The sequence below is a fragment of the Bos grunniens genome, chromosome 22 (assembly GCF_055505025.1).
Source record: "Bos grunniens cultivar Pamir isolate PY7600 chromosome 22, Bosgru_T2T1.0, whole genome shotgun sequence".
Classification (NCBI taxonomy): domain Eukaryota; kingdom Metazoa; phylum Chordata; class Mammalia; order Artiodactyla; family Bovidae; genus Bos; species Bos grunniens.
The window spans coordinates 47,963,908-47,985,442 of NC_141186.1; the positions used below are offsets into that span (position 1 = coordinate 47,963,908).

The window sequence follows — 21,535 nt, forward strand, 5'->3', positions numbered from 1 at the left end:
TCCAACACCCACCAGCAGTTCTAAATAGAGGGACTTCTCTGGTGGTCCAGTGACTAACACTCTGTGCTCCCAATGCAGGGGACCTGGGTTCGATCCCTGGTCAGGGAACTAGGTCCCACATACTACAACTAAGAGCCCACATGCTGCAACTAAAGATTCTGTGTGCCACAATGAAGATCCAAGATCCCAAGTGCCGCAACTAAGACCTGGCCCAGCTCCCCGGGTAGCTCAGGGATTCCCTAGTAGTTCAGCTGGCAAAGAATTACCCTGCAGTGCAGGAGTCCTGGGTTCGACCCCTGGGTTGGGAAGATCCCCTGGAGAAGGGAACGGCTACCCACTCCAGTTTTCGGACCTGGAGAATTCCATGAACTATTCCATGGGGTAGCAAAGAGTTGGACACGACTGAGAGATGCTCACTTTCAGCCAAAATTAAATAAATAAATATGAACAAAAAAGATCTAAATGGAATTGAAAAGAACAATAACTGAAATGAAAAATTCACAGGATGGGCTTACCAGATGAACAAAGGGTTAGCAAACGAGAAAGTGAAAGTCAGTCATAGCAAACGTGAAGAAAGATCTTAAAAATCATCCAATCTAAAGAACACGAAGAATAAAGTTCAGCCTCAGGAATTTATAGGGCAATTATCCAATAGCCTCATACACGTGTCTTCCAGTTTTAGTAAATTCTGTAAAATTTAGTAAAATACTAAATTTAGTAAAGTATTGTTTGAACACAGCCCCACCCATTCACAGAGCTGAGAAGTTCCAACAGAAACTATGCGGCCTGCAAAGCCTTAAATATTTACTGTGTGACCCTCTATGGGAAAGGCTTGACGACTCTCAGTCACAGGGACAAAGGGAGCACACAATGTTCTAAAAACACATAGACAATAGTCACCTGGCAGAAGCTGGAACCACAGTGGCCTGTCCAGAACCTAGAGCCAGGAGAAGTCTCAGCCGTGGCCACTTTCAGAAATACTGCTCAAAGCAGAGGGGGGGAAATGCCTGACTTCTCTCTTCCGTGTCCCTCCAACATCTCCCCCACCCCCCACACTGCCTCCCATTCACCAAACCCAGCAGACACGAGAGCCTGAAGCATACAGCCCGTAGGATCCGCTTCCTGCAGTATACAGCAGACCAGCAGAAAGGCAAGAAATAGACACGAGAGTAGGTCAAACCAAGAACCGCCAAATAGCTTGGAGACATTCTTACATATCTACATCAAAAGACAGGATCCGCTTCCTGCAGTATACAGCAGACCAGCAGAAAGGCAAGAAATAGACACGAGAGTAGGTCAAACCAAGAACCGCCAAATAGCTTGGAGACATTCTTACATATCTACATCAAAAGACAGGTACAGGAATGTTCTAGCAGCATTGTTAGTGTAAAAAATAAAACAAAAAACCAAAGTGTTTATCAACAGGAGAATGGTTAAAAGCACTGCAGAATATTCACAGTGGAATACTACACAGCAGTAAGAATAATTTAGGGCTTCCCTCATGGCTCAGTGGTAAAGACTCTGCCTGCAATGCAGGAGACCCGGATTTGATCCCTGGGTTGGGAAGATCTCCTAGAGAAGGGAATGGCAAACCATTCCAATATTCTTGCCTGGAGAATTCCATGGACAGAGGAGTCTTACGGGCTACAGTCCATGGGGTCGCAGAGGGTCGGACATGACTGAGCAACTTTCACTTTCAAGAATAAATGAACTATAAACTACACACAATAACATTTGTCTGAAAAATATAATGTTAAGTAAAAAGAAAATCAGGATACCAAAAAATAAAACAAAACCATAGTCTGATATAATTTACCTAAAGTCTAAATATGTAAAACTAAATAATACATTGTTTTGTGACATATGCCTATGTATTAAAATTATAAAAAAAAGAATTCATGATAATTCCCTGATGATCCAGTAGCTAGGACTCTGTGCTTTCACTGCTGGGGGCTTGAGTTCAGTCATGGTTGGAGAACCAAGATCCCACAAGCCATAGAAAAGAATTCAGGATAGTGATTTAATGGGCTGGGTTTGGGGAAGCAGAGGAATAAAATAAAGGAGAAATGCAAAGTAGTTTCAATAGTGTTGGTTATATTTTATTAGTAAACTGAATATCAGCTTCATTAGTATTTTACTGTTGTTTAGTTGCTCAGTCATGTCCAACTCTTTGCGACCCCATGGACTGTAGCCCAACAGGCTCCTCTGTCCACGGGATTTCCTAGGCCAGAATACTGGAGTGGTTGCCATTTCCTTCTCCAGGGGATCTTCCTGACCCAGGGATTGAACCAGCGTCCCGTGTTGGCACACGGATTCTTTACTACTGAGCCACCAGAGAAGCCCAATAATCTATAAATAATAAAATTAAGTAATTTATTTTATTATTTACCTTCATAACATACATATATGCTTGTGTGTGTCTACCTATGGATAAAGATTGACTGCTTTCAGGAGATGTTTTAGGAGAAAATGCCTGGTGATGTGGAAAATTAAGAAAATCCTTTAAAAATAAGTGAATAAATAAATAAATGAAAACTCTTTATTGGGAACATTCCTACACTGTTGGTGGGAATTTAAGCTGGTGCAGCCACTATAGAAAACAGTATGGAGGTTCCTTAAAAAAACTAAAAATGGAATTACCATATGACCCAACAATCTCTGGGTATGTATCCAGGAAAGATGAAAACTCTAATTCAAAAGGATCTATGTGCTCCAGTGTTAATAACATCACTGTTTACAATATACAGGACACGGAACCAACCTAAGTGTCCATTAACAGACGAATAGATAAAAATATGTGCTATATATATGTGTGTGTGTGTGTGTGTACATATATATATATATATATATATAAAAATATCACTCAGCCAGAAAAAAGAACAGACTTTTGTCATTTGCAGCAACATGAACATGGATGGATCTAAAGATTATTATATTGAGTGAAGTAAGTCAGAGAAAGACAAATGTTATACATCACTTACATGTGGAATCTAAAAATAATAAAAATGAATTCAGTTACAAAACAGAAACAGATTCACAGACATGGAAAGCAAACTTATGGTTACCAATGGAGAAAAAGTGAGGAGTGATAAATTAGGAGCTGGGAATTAACAGATACACACTACTATATGTAAACTAGATAAACAACAAGGATTTACTGTACAGCACATGGGCCTATATTCAGTATCTTATAGTAACATATAATGGAAAAGGATTTGGAAAGTGTATTTACGTATAAGGAGACGACAGAGGATGAGATGGTTGGATGGCATCACCAACTCGATGGACATGAGTTTGAGCAAGCTCCAGAAGTTGGTGATGGACAGGAGAAGTCTGGCATGCTGCAGTCCATGGGGTCACAAAGAGTGAGACACAACTGAGCAACTGAATTGAACTGATAACTGACACTTTGCTGTACACTAGAAATAAACACAATACTATAAATCAACTACACTTCAATTTTTAAAACCCAGGGGAAAAAAAAAAGAAAATCCTTTATTGATATGATTAAAAGAAAAGAGAACATCATAACACCAAATACCAGCACCTGCTCACCTTGCTCTCTAAACTCCTGGGAAGTCAGTAGAACAACTCTAGGCTCTGCTAGGGAACGGTGGTTTTGTGCAGGGTAAGGCCTCCCAAAGAAGTCCCCTGCCTCTGGTGTACTGGTGGTAGTAAGGATGATGGGGGATGCTTCTAGATCTGGACTCAAGGCAGAGCAGAGTACCTTGCTAACTGATTAATGCTAAATGAATGAATGATCCCCCAGCTGGCAACACACAGTGTGAGATGCTTCCCTGGATACAAATCGCATGGCATTCAACACACTCAGATATATTAAAACTATAAGCAAAGCCTAAGAACTTCACTGACACATTTAATAGTTCAGCATAAACATATGCAAAATGTGTAACAAATGTTTATAGAGATGATTTCATTCTCGAAAATAGTATAGTTAATGCTTCACAAGTTATATTAACGCTCTTTTTTTACTTTTTTGAGGCTAAGGCCAAATTAATCTTTCAACAGCCAACTTCAAAGATAACTCAGCCAACAACTCATCAAGACAGCCTTATTTGTGCAACCTAAGGGGCCCTGAGAATCTGCATCTTGGTAAAGGAACCCACCTCATGTGTTAGGCCACTTCTCCAGAGTCCCCAGTCACTTACGGTGTGACACGCTGACCCCGTGGATAAGTGGAGTCAGCATTCCACTTCACTGAGACAGCAGATGGCTCAAGGACGGAGGCTTAAAGAATGCAGGCAAACCAAGGGAGTGGAGTTAGACAAGGTCAACAGGAGGGTTTCCAGTAAACCTGGCTGAAAATACTGAGCTCATTCTTCTCTAGATCAGCACATCTACCTTATCACTCCACAGCTGGTAATCAGATTAAATCACAGGAAGGAAAATAATTAATGCAAAGCTCCCACCACTCACCTGTTTATACCATGGTCAGTGGACTTTGTGGCTGAGAACTGAAGTTCCACTTAAAGATCCTCAGATATGACATGCCTTGTCTCCACTGGTTGAGATGCTACTAAACACAGGCTGTTCAGGAGACCTACCTGGAGTTCAGATCCTCTACAGTAAAGGATAGTCGTAACTTAGTTCTTGCCAGTGGGGTACAGGACCTCCAAAGTCTAACTACATCCTTCTTATTGTGACTAATTATATATATATATATTTAGTTACATATATATAGTGCTACCCAGGAAGCATGGGTGTGTGTGTGTGTGTTTATATATATATATATGGTAAAGAGCCCCTCTGCCAATGCAGGAGACATAAGAGACATGGGAAAGATCCCTGGGTCAGGAAGACCCCCTGGAGGAGGACAAGGCAACCCTCCCCAGTATTCTTTTTTTTTTTAATATATTTTATTTTATTTTTTAACTTTACAATATTGTATTGGTTTTGCCATATATCAACATGAATCTGCCACAGGTATACACGTGTTCCCCATCCTGAACCCTCCTCCCTTCCCGTACCATCCCTCTGGGTCGTCCCAGTCTTGGCCAGTATTCTTGCCTGGAGAATCCCATGGACAGAGGAGCATAGTGGGCTACAGTTCATAGGGTTGCAGAGTGGGACATGACTGAAGCAATTTAGCATGCAAGCACATGTACCCACACACACTCACACACATATAATTTGCCCTTCAAATAATTTTAGGCACTCAATTCAGTGCCATTAATTATGTTCACAGTTTTGTGCAACCATCATCACTATTTCCAAAACCTTTTCATCACTTCAACAAAACACTCTGTACCCATTAAGCAATAATTCCTGATTCCCTCCTCCCGTAGCCCCTGGTAAACACTGATCTACCTTCTGTCCCTATGAATTTGACTATTCTGGGTACTACATTTAACTAGACTCACACAATACTTGTTCTTTTGTGTCTGATATTTTATTTAGCATGTCCTTAAGATTCATCCATGGTGTAGTACATGTAAGAATCCCTTTCTTTTTGAAGGCCAGATAATATTCCATTGTGTGTATATACCACATTCTGTTTATCTACTCATCCAATGATAGACACAAGTTGTTTCCACCTTTGGCTGCTGTTAATAATGCTGTGAACACTGGTATACAAATATCTGTTCAAGTCCCTGATTGAAATTCTTTTGGGCATACATTCAATTCTTTCGGGTGCATTTTTAGAGTTCCATTTTTATTTGTTTATAATGTTTTTAGTATATCATTTTATAGTTTTTAATTGTTACTCTAGGTATACTGTGTGTATATATATATATATTTATCAGTTCAGTTCAGGCGCTCAGTCGTGTCTGACTCTTTGCAACCCCATGAATCGCAGCATGCCAGGCCTCCCTGTCCATCACCAACTCCCGGAGTTCACTCAGACTCACGTCCATTGAGTCAGTGATGCCATCCAGCCATCTCATCCTCTGTCGTCCCCTTCTCCTCCTGCCCCCAATCCCTCCCAGCATCAGAGTCTTTTCCAATGAGTCAACTCTTCTCATGAGGTGGCCAAAGTATTGGAGTTTCAGCTTTAGTATCATTCCTTCCAAAGAAATCCCAGGGCTGATCTCCTTCAGAATGGACTGGTTGGATCTCCTTGCAGTCCAAGGACACTGTGATTACTGTATATATATTTAGGTAAATATATATGTATTTAGGTAAATATATATACAGTAATCACAGCCTCCTAGTGTTGACATTTTCAAGTCAAATAAAGGGTAAAAAACTTACTTCTATTTATTAATAGATTGCTTTCCTCTTCCCATTTTCAAATACTATTTCCTCTACATATATCGAGCACCATATGAGACGGTGTAATAGCATATTCTGTTATGCTTACACCCTCTTTTAACACATTCCATTGTTTTTCTATCCTTTCTGAAGCCCTTCTGTTATCATTTGTTATGTGTGTTTGGAGAGCTTTCTTTATCCATTCTTTAAAGGTAGTTCTGCTAGCAACAAATTTTTTAGTTTTCCTTCATTTGAGAATGCTTTCATTTCCCCTTCATTTCTGAAGGATAATCTGTGTGAATGTAGGATTTGGGGTTGACAATTCTTTTCTCTTAGCACTTGAAAAATGTTGTGCCACTTCTCCCTGGACCCCATGATTTCAGATGAGCAATCTGCTGGCATTTAAACTGATGTCCATTTACGGTTGTGGGACAGTACCTAAGATGTCTGGGAGTCTTGCTGCTGACAGTTGCTAGCAGATCAGACTGCCTCCTGGCCCAAGGTGTGAAACACGGATTGTGACTCCACACTGGGTCTCTGTTGGGCTTCCCTTCTCCTGATCCTTTGGCCACAGAAGGCAGGCTTTTCTTGGTTCTTCTGTCTATGGCTGCTGGGGGTTCCAGATTGCAGGACTCCTCTGTCACCTGGAGCCAGGAATACATGGGAGATAAAACAAAAACCCTAGGAATTCACCATGTTGTCATTCCTCGTGTCTTAGCGTTTCCTGCCAGCCTGCTGCTTCTTTTCAGCTTTCAGAGTCCTGTTGTTGTCTGTTCAATGCTTCCAAGTATGGGGCTTCCCCAGTGGCTCAGTGGTAAAGGCTCCGCCTGCCAGTGCAGAAGACACAGGTTGGATCCCTGGTCCAGGAAGATCCCACATGCCATGGAGCAACTAAGCCCATGCCCCACAACTTCTGAGCCTGTGCTCTAGAACCTGGGAGCCGCAACTACTGAAGCCCATCCACCCTAGAGCCTGTGCCCCACAACAAGAGAAACAACCACAACGAGAAGCCCGCAGGCAGCAACTACAGAAAAGCCCACACAGCAACAAAACCCAGGACGGGCAAAAATAAATCAATAAAACTGTGAAGTAGCTCAGATGGTAAAGACTCTGCCTATAATCTCGGAGACCCAGGTTCAATCCCTGGGTCGGGAAGATCCCTAGAGAAGGAAATGGCAACCCACTCCAGTATTCTTGACTGGAAAATCCCATAGACGGAGCAGCCTGGCAGGCTTGGCAGGCTGCAGTCCATGGGGTCTCAAAGAGTCAGACATGACTGAGTGACTAACATTTCACTTTCATTTTCATAACTACATTTAAAAAATAATAAATCCAAGTATGTTTAGTTGTGTTCAGAGGAAAGAATTGAGGAAAAGTTCTTTTATTGCATCTTGTTCCAGAATCAGCAGCCCAAATCAATTTAAATAAATTTGTATTATCAAATCAAGAAATCACCTCTCAATTATATAAGGAAGTGATTAGGTTATACGCAGAAATACCAACACAAAGACACTGTGTATAATAAAAAGCAATGACTCCATGAAGTCAATAAAGTGTTTTCAGATTGTCAGCTCAGAGTGCCATAGCGCAGAGCCAGGATCCTCAATAGTATTTTACTTTAGAATTGAAAAAAAAAAAAAGAGAGAGAGATAATCAACTAAGAAAAGATCAGTTGCTAGCAAAATTTCAACATGATCATAGTCAACTTCTGGGTGCTGTACTGAGTGGTAGAGGGAAAAATTAAACACTGACATTTAAAAAATACGTCTGAATGCAATCTCTTCTGAGCCAATGGAATTGGCACAATTTCCTGCAGAACCATGGATTTTATGTAGCAACATACACTGATTTGGGTGCCCAAAAGTGAGGCTTCAGTCATGAGTTAGAAGAAAACTGGGAAACCAAGAAAGAACTACGCTCTTCTGTCCACGAAATTAAGAGAAACCTGTTGTCAAGACTGGGTAGAGAAGGAAGAAAAGAAAAATGGCAGAGAGACAGGAGCAGAGCACTGTGATAAGAAGGATGGAACATCCAGGAAGAAATGTTGAGGAAGGACAGGAGTCTCAGATAACAAATTTAAGAAACTGTTTGCCATGTAGTTCTGAATCTGTGATACAAAATGCTCTTTGCATATGGCCTTTGCTGCTAAGTCACTTCAGTCATGTCCGACTCTGTGCGACCCCGTAGATGGCAGCCCACCAGGCTCCCCCATCCCTGGGATTCTCCAGGCAAGAACACTGGAGTGGGTTGCCATTTCCTTCTCCAAAGCATGAACGTGAAAAGTGAAAGTGAAGACGCTCAGTCATATCTGACTTTTATCAACCCCATGGACTGCAGCCTACCAGGCTCCTCCGTCCATGAGATTTTCCAGGCAAAAGTACTGGAGTGGGTGCCACTGCCTTCTCCGCATATGGCCTTTGGGGATGTGCAGAGAAAAGACATTGTATTCCATGTCTAGGCAAACATCAGAGAGAGAGAGAACGCCTAAAAGGAGGTGAAATCTGGGTCAGATCTAGAGTTCAAAGGAACGATAAGTTAGATGTAGAGATGACCATGAGAACACAACACCTGGAAATTCACAAGTCAGATGGGAGAGGGGGTCAGGCTGATTTTCTGTATGCCTCTAAGGATAGCATACTCTTGGCTGCAAGAAACGTATGCATCTGTGGTATGTGAGCTCATACAGTTGGAAGATAAAGAGGCAAAACTGACGAGCTAGCTGCTTTTCTTGTGTATAGCATGGGTAACCATGAGACTGTAACCTGGAGTGTCTCAGAGGTGTAGACAGTGATAAGGAACACAGTGAAGTCAAAGGGCAGGCTATTTGGAGAGAAGCAACAGAAAGGGAAGGAAAAGTCTAACCCTTCTACAGACATGACTCACTTAAACTTTTGTAGATGGAGAAACATCACAGATGTGTTTTGGAGCCCCGTCATAAGGCCTGTTTCCTGCCAGTTTGCTAAAATTACTATGAATTCACATTTTTATATATTAGACACTTTAAATTTTAATTTAAAGTAAAAATAAGATTCAACTGAATACTTGAAAATTTTAATATGATTTTGATAGGTCTTTATCATATATGCAAAGAACATGAAATGTACAAATTAAAATCCAATCTGATGTATTGATTAGCTTTGATGCGGTTTGTAACTTTAAATGTAGGTTCCTTCGACTGAGAGAAAGAAGAAATTAAGGATAATTTTAACATTATCCAAAAAGTTCATCTTGATGGGCTATGGTTTCTGCTGCACATTCTGTTAGTGAACTTCAGAGGTTTGATCGCAGATGAGTAAACATGCACAAGGTAAAAATCAAACAGAATTCCAAATGACTGCCCTAAATTCCATAGCTGCACAACTGATGATTTCAAAGAAATGGTAGAAATGTTCCTGCTCCCTTACAGAGAATTGGTAGATCCAGCCCCTGTAAGAGTCTTGGATAGTTGAAGCTGCCATAATGGCAGGTGACCATGTAGTACAGGAGAGATGGCTGGAAGGTGGTGGTGGATATGGAGGCATCCTTGGGGAAGATGACTCAAGGGAGGAGAAAAAAGGAGACACCAGAAAGGGATGGTGGGCTTCCCAGGTGACGAAGTGGTAAAGAATCCATCTACCAATGCAGAAGATGCAAGAGAGGTGGGTTTGATCCCTGGGTCGGGAAAATCCTCTGGAGTAGGAAATGGCAACCCACTCCAGTATTCTTGCCTGGAGAATCCCATGGACAGAGGAGCCTAAAGGGGTATGGTCCATGGGGTCTCAAAGAGTCAGATGTGACTGATCAACTGAGCACACACCCCGGCAGTAATGGATGATCTGCAAGCTGACCACGTCTGCTAAAGTTAGTATGTCCAGGCTGACGAAAAGGATTGATTCATTTGGAGAACAATAAATAACAACAATCACAGGCATATGTAGAGTATCAGCTTCCTGAAGACTTCCACAAGTTTTCGTGTGAATAACCTAGTTTATAACCAAGCAGTTCCTGTGATGAGTCTGAAAATCCCCTGTATAAGTCTCACAGCTCAAAGAAAAGAAAGCTAAACAGAGAAGGTTTCCTCAAGACCACATGGGAGCTATACTAGATGGATGGTATCTGAAGGGTTCTAGAACAAATGGTTCCAGATTGTAAGGACAACCCGTAGTTAAGTTATTGGATGCCTGCAATATACCTTCAAATCTAGTAAAGTCTAAAGAATTGTTGTTAATATTATTCTTGTTAATGTAATTTTAAATCTGAAGACAATCATGAAAATAGTTCTTAAAAGAAATGATACATAGTGTGAAATGGTAATTTAATTGGGAGCTCAAATCTGTTGCTCTGTGACAACCTAGAGGGCTATGAAGGAGTAGAAGGTAGGAGCAAGGTTTAGGAGCAAGGGGTCATATGTATCCCTATGGCTGACTCTTGTTAATATATGGCAGAAGCCAACACAATAATGTAAAGCAATTATCCTCCAATTAAAAACAAATGTAAATTTAAATGGTCATTTAATAATAACAAACACATAGATCATGTTTGCTATGTACCAAGTACTGTTGTAAGTGCTTTACATATATAGTAGTCCCTTGGAATCCATGGGGCATTGATTCCAGAACCCCAAGGATACCAAAAATCATGAAAACTCAAGTCCCTTATATAAAATGGTTTCAGATCAGATCAGATCAGTCACTCAGTTGTGTCCAACTCTTTGCAACCCCATGAATCGCAGCACGCCAGGCCTCCCTGTCCATCACCAACTCCCGGAGTTCACTCAGACTCACGTCCATTGAGTCAGTGATGCCATCCAGCCATCTCATCCTCTGTTATCCCCTTCTCCTCCTGCCCCCAATCCCTCCCAGCATCAGAGTCTTTTCCAATGAGTCAACTCTTCGCATGAGGTGGCCAAAGTACTGCAGTTTCAGCTTTAGCATCATTCCTTCCAAAGAAATCCCAGGGCTGATCTCCTTCACAATGGACTGGTTGGATCTCCTTGCAGTCCAAGGGACTCTCAAGAGTCTTCTCCAACACCACAGTTCAAAAGCATCAATTCTTCAACGCTCAGCCTTCTTCACAGTCCAACTCTCACATCCATACATGACCACAGGAAAAACCATAGCCTTGACTAGACGGACCTTTGTTGGCAAAGTAATGTCTCTGCTTTTGACTATGCTATCTAGGTTGGTCATAACTTTCCTTCCAAGGAGTAAGCATCTTTTAATTTCATGGCTGCAGCCACCATCTGCAGTGATTTTGGAGCCCAAAAGAAGAAAGTCTGACACTGTTTCCACTGTTTCCCCATCTATTTCCCATGAAGTGATGGGACTGGATGCCATGATCTTCGTTTTCTGAATGTTAAGCTTTAAGCCAACTTTTTCACTCTCCACTTTCACTTTCATCAAGAGGCTTTGTAGTTCCTCTTCACTTTCTGCCATCAGGGTGGTGTTATCTGCATATCTGAGGTTATTGATATTTCTCCCGGCAATCTTGATTCCAGCTTGTGTTTCTTCCAGCCCAGTGTTTCTCATGATGTACTCTGCATGTAAGTTAAATAAACAGGGTGACAATATACAGCCTTGACGTACTCCTTTTCCTATTTGGAACCAGTCTGTTGTTCCATGTCCAGTTCTAACTGTTGCTTCCTGACCTGCATACAGGTTTCTCAAGAGGCAGGTCAGGTGGTCTGGTATTCCCATCTCTTTCAGAATTTGCCACAGTTTATTGTGATCCACACAGTCAAAGGCTTTGGCATAGTCAATAAAGTAGAAATAGATGTTTTTCTGGAACTCTCTTGCTTTTTTCATGATCCAGCGGATGTTGGCAATTAGATCTCTGGTTCCTCTGCCTTTTCTAAAACCAGCTTGAACATCAGGAAGTTCACGGTTCACGTATTGCTGAAGCCTGGCTTGGAGAATTTTGAGCATTACTTTACTAGTGTGTGAGATGAGTGCAATTGTGCAGTAGTTTGAGCATTCTTTGGCATTGCCTTTCTTTGGGATTGGAATGAAAACTGACCTTTTCCAGTCCTGTGGCCACTGCTGAGTTTTCCAAATTTGCTGGCATATTGAGTGCAGCACTTTCACAGCATTGTCTTTCAGGAATTGGAATAGCTCAACTGGAATTCTATCACCTCCAGTAGCTTTGTTCGTAGTGATGCTTTCTAAGGCCCACTTGACTTCACATTCCAGGATGTCTGGCTCTAGGTCAGTGATCACACCATCGTGATTATCTGGGTCATGAAGATCTTTTTTGTACAGTTCTTCTGTGTATTCTTGCCATCTCTTCTTAATATAGTCTGCTTCTCTTAGGTCCATACCATTTCTGTCCTTTATTGAGCCCATCTTTGCATGAAATGTTCCTTTGGTATCTCTGATTTTCTTGAAGAGATCTCTAGTCTTTCCCATTCTGTTGTTTTCCTCTATTTCTTTGCATTGATTGCTGAAGAAGGCTTTCTTATCTCTTCTTGCTATTCTTTGGAACTCTGCATTCAGATGTTTATATCTTTGCATAGGAACCTGGAATGTCAGGTCCATGAAACAAGGCAAATTGGAAGTGGTCAAATAAGAGATGGCAAGAGTCAGTGTCGACATTCTAGGAATCAGCGAACTCAAATGGACTGGAATGGGTGAATTTAACTCAGATGACCATTATATCTACTACTGCGGGCAGGAATCCCTCAGAAGAAATGGAGTAGCCATCATGGTCAACAAAAGAGTCTGAAATGCAGTACTTGGTTGCAATCTCAAAAACAACAGAATGATCTCTCTTCGTTTCCAAGGCAAACCATTCAATATCACAGTAATCCAAGTCTATGCCCCAACCAGTAATGCTGAAGAAGCTGAAGTTGAACGGTTCTATGAAGACCTAAAAGACCTTTTAGAACTAACACCCAAAAAAGATGTCCTTTTCATTATAGGGGACTGGAATGCAAAAGTAGGAAGTCAAGAAACACCTGGAGTAACAGGCAAATTTGGCCTTGGAATACGGAATGAAGCAGGGCAAAGACTAATAGAGTTTTGCCAAGAAAATGCACTGGTCATAACAAACACCCTCTTCCAACAACACAAGAGAAGACTCTATACATGGACATCACCAGATGGTCAACACCAAAATCAGATTGATTATATTCTTTGCAGCCAAAGATGGAGAAGCTCTATACAGTCAGCAAAAACAAGACCAGGAACTGACTGTGGCTCAGACCATGAACTCCTTATTGCCAATATCAGACTTAAATTGAAGAAAGTAGGGAAAACCATTAGACCATTCAGTATGACCTAAATCAAATCCCTTATGATTATACAGTGGAAGTGAGAAATAGATTTAAGGGCCTAGATCTGATAGATAGAGTGCCTGATGAACTATGGAATGAGGTTTGTGACATTGTACAGGAGACAGGGATCAAGACCATCCTCATGTAAAAGAAATGCAAGAAAGCAAAATGGCTGTCTGGGGAGGCCTTACAAATAGCTGTGAAAAGAAGAGAAGCGAAAATGGTTTCATATTAGCATAAAACCTACACACATCCTCATATATACTCTGAATCATCTCTAGATTATTAATAATACCTAAAATAACACAAATGCTATGTAAATAACTGTAAACATAATGTAAATTCTATCCAAATAGTTGCCAGCATGTGGCACACTCAAGTTTTACTTTTTTACTTTTTGGAACTTTCTAGAATTTCTTCAAATAGTTTCAACCTGTTGTTGATTGAATCCGCAGAGGACTGTGATACGGAGGGCCAACTATCCTACCCCATTTAATCCTCAGAACTGCCCTTTGATGAAGGTATTATTACCTCTAACTTTCAAAGGAAAAAATTAAGGCAGAGAAGGTATGTAAGAAATCTCACACCATTGATAAGGAAAGGAGCTGGGATTCAAATCCAGGCAGTCTGGTTCCAAAATTTTAACCACCATTCTAGACTTCCTCTCAGTACTACTAGCGATAATCCAAAGTGAGATTCTTAGTGTATATTATGTTTACAAAAGCTAACCTCAAGGGAAGGAAAGAGGAAGTGAAACAAGCTTTTTTTTTTCATTCAAAAATAAATCAATTTTGTTCTTGAATTTAATCATTTGAGAAAAAATACATTCAGGTTTTAGAGAACTAGAAGGAACATGAGGGAATTTGGGGATGATGGTAATGTCTGTCTTAATATGAGCTACATGGTTGTATGTATTTGTAAAAAAATTCAGTGAATGTACACTAAAACTTTGTGTATTTAATTTTATGTAAATTTTACATCAAAAGATAAAAGCTGTACGTAAATACTAAGCTCTGGTTAATGGTATACAGTACCCAAGTACTTTGAGGGAAGTACACAAATGTCTGTAATTTACTTTGAAACGTAAAATTAAGGTGAGTTGATGGATGGTTGAATGGGTTGGCTATATATATGTTAAAACAAGTATAGTAGTGTGTTAACAATAGAACGGGCTTCCCCACTGGTTCAGCAGTAATAATGAATCTGCCTCCAATGCAGGAGCCATAAGAGCTGTGGGTTTGATCCCTGGATTGGGAAAAACCCCTGGAGAAGGGCAAGGCAACCCATTCCAGTATTCTTGCCTGGAGAATCCCCTGGACAGAGGAGCCCAGAGGGCTACAGTGCATAGGGTCTCAAAGTGTCAGACATGAGTGAAGCAACTTAGCATCACGCAATAACAGAACACTTGGGAGAACTTCCCCGGTGGTCCAGTGGCTAAGACTCTGAGCTTCCAATGCAGGGGGCCGGGTCAGAGAACGAGATCCCACATGCTGCAACCAAGGGTTCACCTGCCCAACTAAAGATTCCGCATGCCGCAACTAAGGATCCCGCATGCTGTAACAAACAACGAAGATGCTGCGTGCTTCAGCTAACACCTGGAGCATCTAAATAAAAAAGTAAGTACCCCCCCAAAAAAAAGAACAGAACACTCGGTAAAGTATTCTCCAGGTGCCCCACACTAATCACAGCCTCCAGCTCTCCCTCTAACCTTCCTGTGTAACCTTCCTGTGTTACTTTATGGTTTTACCAACCAAGGGCACAGTAGGGTAGTCGGCTCCCTCTGCTGACTTGGTATATCCCCGTTCTGTCCCCTTCATTTGCTCACAGTATATCTGCTGAAGTACCTAAGCTGTTTAATCTGTGCAGTTTGCTCCAGCCTGGACTTCTACCACACTACATGCGGTACAGGCCAGCATATTCCCCTATCCTGGGTTTTTCCCATGGATTGGCTACCAGATCCAGGGGGTTGATGAGACTCAGATTCTGTCTCTTTGACAAGATGAAGTGGTGATATATTCTTTCACCAGGGGGTACATAATATCTGGTTTTCATTTTCTTTTAATATTGGTAGTTGTCAGTGCTCACTCAATGCCTAGGTTAACTGATTCATTTGAGGTAGTTAGAATGGTGATATTCTATCACATTGTTTTTATTTATGAGCTAGAAGCATTTCACAAAGAAATACTTCCTCTCATTTACTTGGTTGCAATTCATAAAGGAGAAGCAATACAAACATTCGATTCTTTGTTTTTATTCACAGTTTTCATAATAAAGAATTGGTTACCTGGCATCCTCAGAAGGTGACCAGTTAGCTTTCTTTTTAGATACCACTGTGAAATCATGGATTTAAATATATTTCAATGTTATTCTCATTAAGGCTCAAACTGCTTACCTTTGACTTGTGGGAGCCTCTTCAGAATGGCCCCTGAGACTTGTCTGTCCCTCTAGTTGTCTCTGATGGCCTTCCTGCTCGTGCTACGTCAAGATGCTCTAGTTCATCTTATACATTTCCTAGTCCAGACCTGGAATCAGCCATTTCTCCAAGTCCTAGTTTCTTTTAAGGGAACACAGTGTATCAGGGCCACGCTCTGGGGACTAGAGCTACTAGGGGATTGCACCCTTTATTCCGAACCAACAATCCTAGTTCTCAAGGACCGCAAAGCTGACAGAATCAGAATATCCCATCATTTGCTCTAAGCTATGACAACTGTACAACAGTCTTAGAATAATAATAACACTGTCACAGATTTTGAATAGAGAAAACACTTTAAAAAATGTTTTTCTGTCGGAGCTGTCGCCGCCTCTGCCGCCGCCTGCAGCCTCCAACTCGCCGCCCCCACCCAGCCTGCAGCGCCGTGCCGTCCGAGAAAACCTTCAAACAGCGCCGAACCTTCGAACAAAGAGTAGAAGATGTCCGACTTATCCGAGAGCAGCATCCTACCAAAATCCCGGTAATAATAGAACGATACAAAGGTGAGAAACAGCTTCCTGTCCTGGATAAAACAAAGTTTCTGGTGCCTGATCATGTCAACATGAGTGAGCTCATCAAGATAATAAGAAGGCGCTTACAGCTCAATGCTAATCAAGCCTTCTTCCTGTTAGTGAATGGACATAGCATGGTGAGTGTGTCCACTCCGATTTGTGAAGTGTATGAAAGCGAGAAGGATGAAGATGGATTCCTGTATATGGTATACGCCTCTCAGGAGACTTTTGGAATGAAATTATCTGTGTAAGACTAAAAGAAAAATGCGTGTTACAGAATTTTTTAAACCCTTACCAAGGAATAAAAAAGGGATATTACCAACTGAGGTTGATCAGTTCATCTAATCACCGATCATCAAAACAGTAGTTTCCTGCCTAGGAGTTTTAGGAAGTTGTTTTTTTGTACTTCAAACAGAAAAACTGAGCTCCAGATGAGCACATTCAGCTTTGGGAAACTTTATTATTTCACCTAGGCTATCTTGTTTTTAAATTTAATGTTTAAAAATAAAATACTTTGCATTATAAGTTGCCAATAAAATAGACCTTCAAGTTAATGTTTTTTTTCCCCAAAAGAAACTTGCAGTTTTGAGCATTCAGAGAGACATTGTCTTCTCTAGGTTCACAGAAGCTGCCAACTTTTTATAGAAGGGTTTGCAGTCAACTGGAGGAATCTCCTTGAGAGGATCTTTAAGTATATGTTGTCAGGTATAGCCACGCACCCCCAATGCATTTGCCATAATAGTTGGCAAAAAGCACGGTGAATGGGGGTGTACAGGAAATAAGGAAACCGTGCTGCTGTCCAGGGTCCCCACTTGCTAATAAGTGTGTTTCAAGTTAGCACTCTCGTTCCAGAGTTCTCATTTGGTTTGTTCTCTAGACAGTAACACAGAAAAACACCACTGCTCAATAGGAACCTTGAATAATTTATAATTTTGGTCAAGTTTCTCAGAAGGCCTAGAGAAAGACATTTTTTGTTTTGAATATTCTCTTAAGAGCTCAGAATGGTGCCTGCTTTGGTAAATAAACAAGCAGTTACATGGGTTTCATTCTTTGGGACAAAGGTAGAAAGCTGCAGGATACTGAAACTAAAAGCATTGAGATTCAGATACTTCTTCTGCCTTTTGGCTTGTAGCTGTAGATGATCCATGTTTTATGTTGTGTGTGACTAAAATATGTTATTAAAACATTTTTAAGAGTATTTCAGTTATCACTGTTAGGTCAGGCAGTCATCAAAGTACTCCCACTCCATGTGCATGTCAATTTTGAAAATAGCAAAAGGAAACGTTCTTCACAGATACTGATGTCAGACGTTAAACATTTTTGAAGTCCAACTAGAGTAAATAACGAGTGCTTCCTACTACCTGCATGGGGTTCACTATGTACCATTTTTTGTGAGAGCTGCCACAGAAGGATCAGACCCACTTGAGACTGTACACGCAGCAGGCCACCGTTCACTCTTGTGTATCTAGATGTGTGTGGAAAACCTGTATCTGTTAGTGGCAGTTATTTACTGTAATTGAGGAAGAAAAAGCAATATTACTGCATACGGGCGCTCAGCCCCAATCTGCTCTTCCTGCTGCATGCATCTGTCCACATGTAACTTTTAATATGTATATTTTTACATTATGTACATTCTTAATTAGCCTGTCTTGTTTAGATTGTATACATCATTATATCTGACATTCTTGTAACTACTGTGTGATCAATAAGATTCCTATAAGGAAAAAAAAAAAAAATGCTTTTCTTAGGTTAGCCTTATTCTCTCTTTTTCAATGGTTGCACTAGATCTATGCTGACAGATTATATAACCTTTAGATATTATAATCTTTCTCTTTAACCTTCATTAAGTCTCAGTTCTATAAGCAAACATGGATTTCATGCTCACCACCAGTTCTTCTGTATCCCTCTATGTCATGGACTTGATCTCTAGTGGATACTTTAATAAGGAAGGGCCCTTGAGAACAATATTCCCTGAGTTCTTGCAAGTTGATCACAGCTAGTATCAGTCTTACTGGAGATAAAACTTTTCGCTTAGATTTTGTTTCCTCGAGTATCTTATTCCATCTTCTGGCATAAATGTTTGCTGTCACAAAGTCGGGTAATACAGTGGGGAGGTGGTGGTTTAGTCACTAAGTTGTGTCCGACTTTTGTGACCCCATGGACTGTAGCCCGCCAGGTTCCTCTGTCCGTGGGATTTCCCAGGCAAGAATATTGGATTGGGTTGCCATTTCCTTCTCGGGGAAATGGCAACTTCTCGGGAAAGGGGACCTTCCCGACCCAGGGATCAAACCCACATCTCCTGCATTGCAGATTCTTTATCTGCCTGCAGTGCAATGGGGAGAGGGGAGGGGCAATAGGTTGGGGATCAGTAGGTACAAACTATTGTGTTAAAATAGGGTAAAAGATGCATTGAACAACACAGGGAATACAGCCAATATTTTATAACAACCATAAATGGAAAGTACAAATTGCATAAAATAATTTTTTTAATTTAAGTCTGGTAATAATCTAATTTCCTTTCTTTCATAAGGCACATGCTATTTGTGCCTTAAAAGAAATTAAAAACTTTTCTCTAAAGCCCAGCAACTGTTCTAGAATGTGTCCTGGTATTTGCAGTTCTGGGTCAGTATAGCTCTTTCGATCTGTAATTCAAAACATTCCAGGAAATAGTTCAGAAAAGTTTTCTTGACCTCCAGTTTTAATGCTTGTTCTTTCCCTTTCTTTGCTCTTCTTCCCCTTCCATTAACCAGATTTCTGACCTTACTCCTACATCTCACTTCACTCAAGTTCTTTTAATTTCTCTAATTTCTTTTTTATTGTTAAATTATATTTCTTTTTACCTTCTATTATCTGTTTGTTCTATTGTTCCTTCTAGTTCAGTCTTCTTTTCTAAAATGACTTTTTTCCTTTTATTTTTAGTTCTTTCTTGAATTCTGTCACCTCATTTGTAGGTTTTGCTGCTCTGATTAATAAGGTTCTGCTTTATGGCTTTTATAATTTTCTTAATGTCTTTCAGTTCTTCTGAACTAGTATGTGACTATATTTAATGATCTTTCCAGCATGCGCCTCTGACAAGCTTTCACTATCTGTACTGTCTTCGTTTTTGCACAAAAATACTGAGGACCAGAGAGTGGTCACTCACACAAGTTCACTTTTTGAAGCATGAAAAAAAAAACTTAATTTTAAAAATAAATTTGTATCCTAAGGCTTTCTTTGGACAAGAGTAAGGAAAAGTGGTTCACAACGCCAGTCAACAACACACTGAGAACTCCCAGAGACAAGCCAGCCTTGCTCCTGAGAAGGGGGTTTCTTTCTGGTAACTGTTTTTCCCTTCCAGACTTCAAAAGCAAATGAACTGTCAATTTAGGCAGAAGAAAGTGCACCCACATAACACGCTTTCAAAAAGGCCTGCTGAACCTTTCCTCAAATCTTCTGCAGTGTCAGTGCAGCTTCTGCCTTTGAGGTCCTCCCTAGAAAAGAATCGTTTCTGTTCCTTTGTGTGAGTCAAAGAGAGAGACCGATGACATCTTGAATTAATATGAAAGAGAGTTTCAAACGCAGACACCATTCAGCAGCAACACTGAGCATAAAACTGTCTTCACTGAAACATTTGATCAATTGCTTGACGTCAAGCAATATTATTTAATGAGATGTTGGTCTCTCTTCACATAAAGACAGATTAGTATATTATACAGAGGACTGAATTTAACAATTTCCTAACAATAAAATAAAATTTTGCCCTCAAAGTGTTTTAACGACTTAAACTTTTAAAATGCAAATTGTCTGTAGTTACTTTTTATTTTCTTTGAATTGATAAAAATTTATTTACTATTAAGATAAATAAATACCTATGACTCAAAGACAAAGAAAACAAACTTACAATTACCAGAGGGGATAGAGAAGGGCGGAGGTAGAAGACAAATTAGGAGGTTGGGATTAATGTATATACACTGCTATGCGTAAAATAGACAAATAACAAGAGCCCCTATTGTATAGCACAGGGAACTATATTCGTGTCTTGTGATAACCGACAATGGAAAAGAATCTAAAAAGGAATACATATGTGTGTATATATCCCCTGGTGATTCAGTGGTAAAGAACCCACCTGCCAATGCAGGAGACACAGTGTCAATCCCTGAGTGGGGAGGATCCCCTCAAGGAGGAAATGGCAACCCATTCCAGTATTCTTGCCTGGAAAATTCCATGGACAGAGGAGCCTGGCCATGGGGTCACAGAAGAGTTGGACACAACTTAGCAACTGAACAACACAACATATATATATGTATAACCAAATCACTTTGTTGTACACCTGAGGCTAACACAACATCATAAATTATACTTCTATTAAAAATGGATAAAATACCAAGAAATTCTGAAAAAAGGATAAATACCTATGAAAAACAGTTATCTTGCATAGCAGTATAGAAGATACCCAAACATCCCTTTGATTAAAAGACAAATTATCTGAGTATTTGCATATTAAAAAAAGAGGTTCTAAAACTTAATTGTGGCTGGAAATCTTACATCAGGTTTTGTCACCCAAATAAGTATCTCTGAAATCCAGAAAAAGATCCTTATAGACTTTTCCCAGCAGTAATCTCCTGTCCATCACCAAACTCACTCCCAAGGCTTAGTCACACTTATTCCCAGTGAGAAACAAAGACAATGGCCCTGTCCTCAGGCTACTGGGCACTAAGCAATCCATAAAAGAATCACCAATAATGTTAAGATACGAGCTGGGAAGGGAAAAGAAAGTCAAAATGAAGAAAAGGGGAAGATGTAAGTGGAGCCATGGAGTAGGGCAAAAGGCAAGAAAGAAATGTTTGAGGGCCATCAACCTCCAGCTCCTCCAGCTCCTAACAGAGTCACCTATCACCATGGTTACCAGCCTCATCATATGACGTCACCATTTGCTTTGTACTTTCTGTGTACTGAGCACTCTATTTGGTGCCTTACATGCCTCCTCTCACTTTATTCTTACAACAACCTCATAAGGTAGCTGTTCCCACTTAAAACCATAATTGGTTTGTAAATGAGTGTTCATGGCAGGATTATTCATACTAGCCAGAAAGTGAAAACAGCCCAAATGTC

At 40.5% G+C, this 21,535-nt stretch overlaps 1 pseudogene; it reads left to right on the top strand.

Annotated features, from left to right (window-relative positions):
• The first annotated feature begins 16,236 nt into the window (after positions 1 to 16,236).
• LOC147348388 (microtubule-associated protein 1 light chain 3 beta pseudogene) lies at positions 16,237 to 16,982 on the top strand (annotated as a pseudogene).
• The last annotated feature ends 4,553 nt before the right edge of the window (positions 16,983 to 21,535 follow it).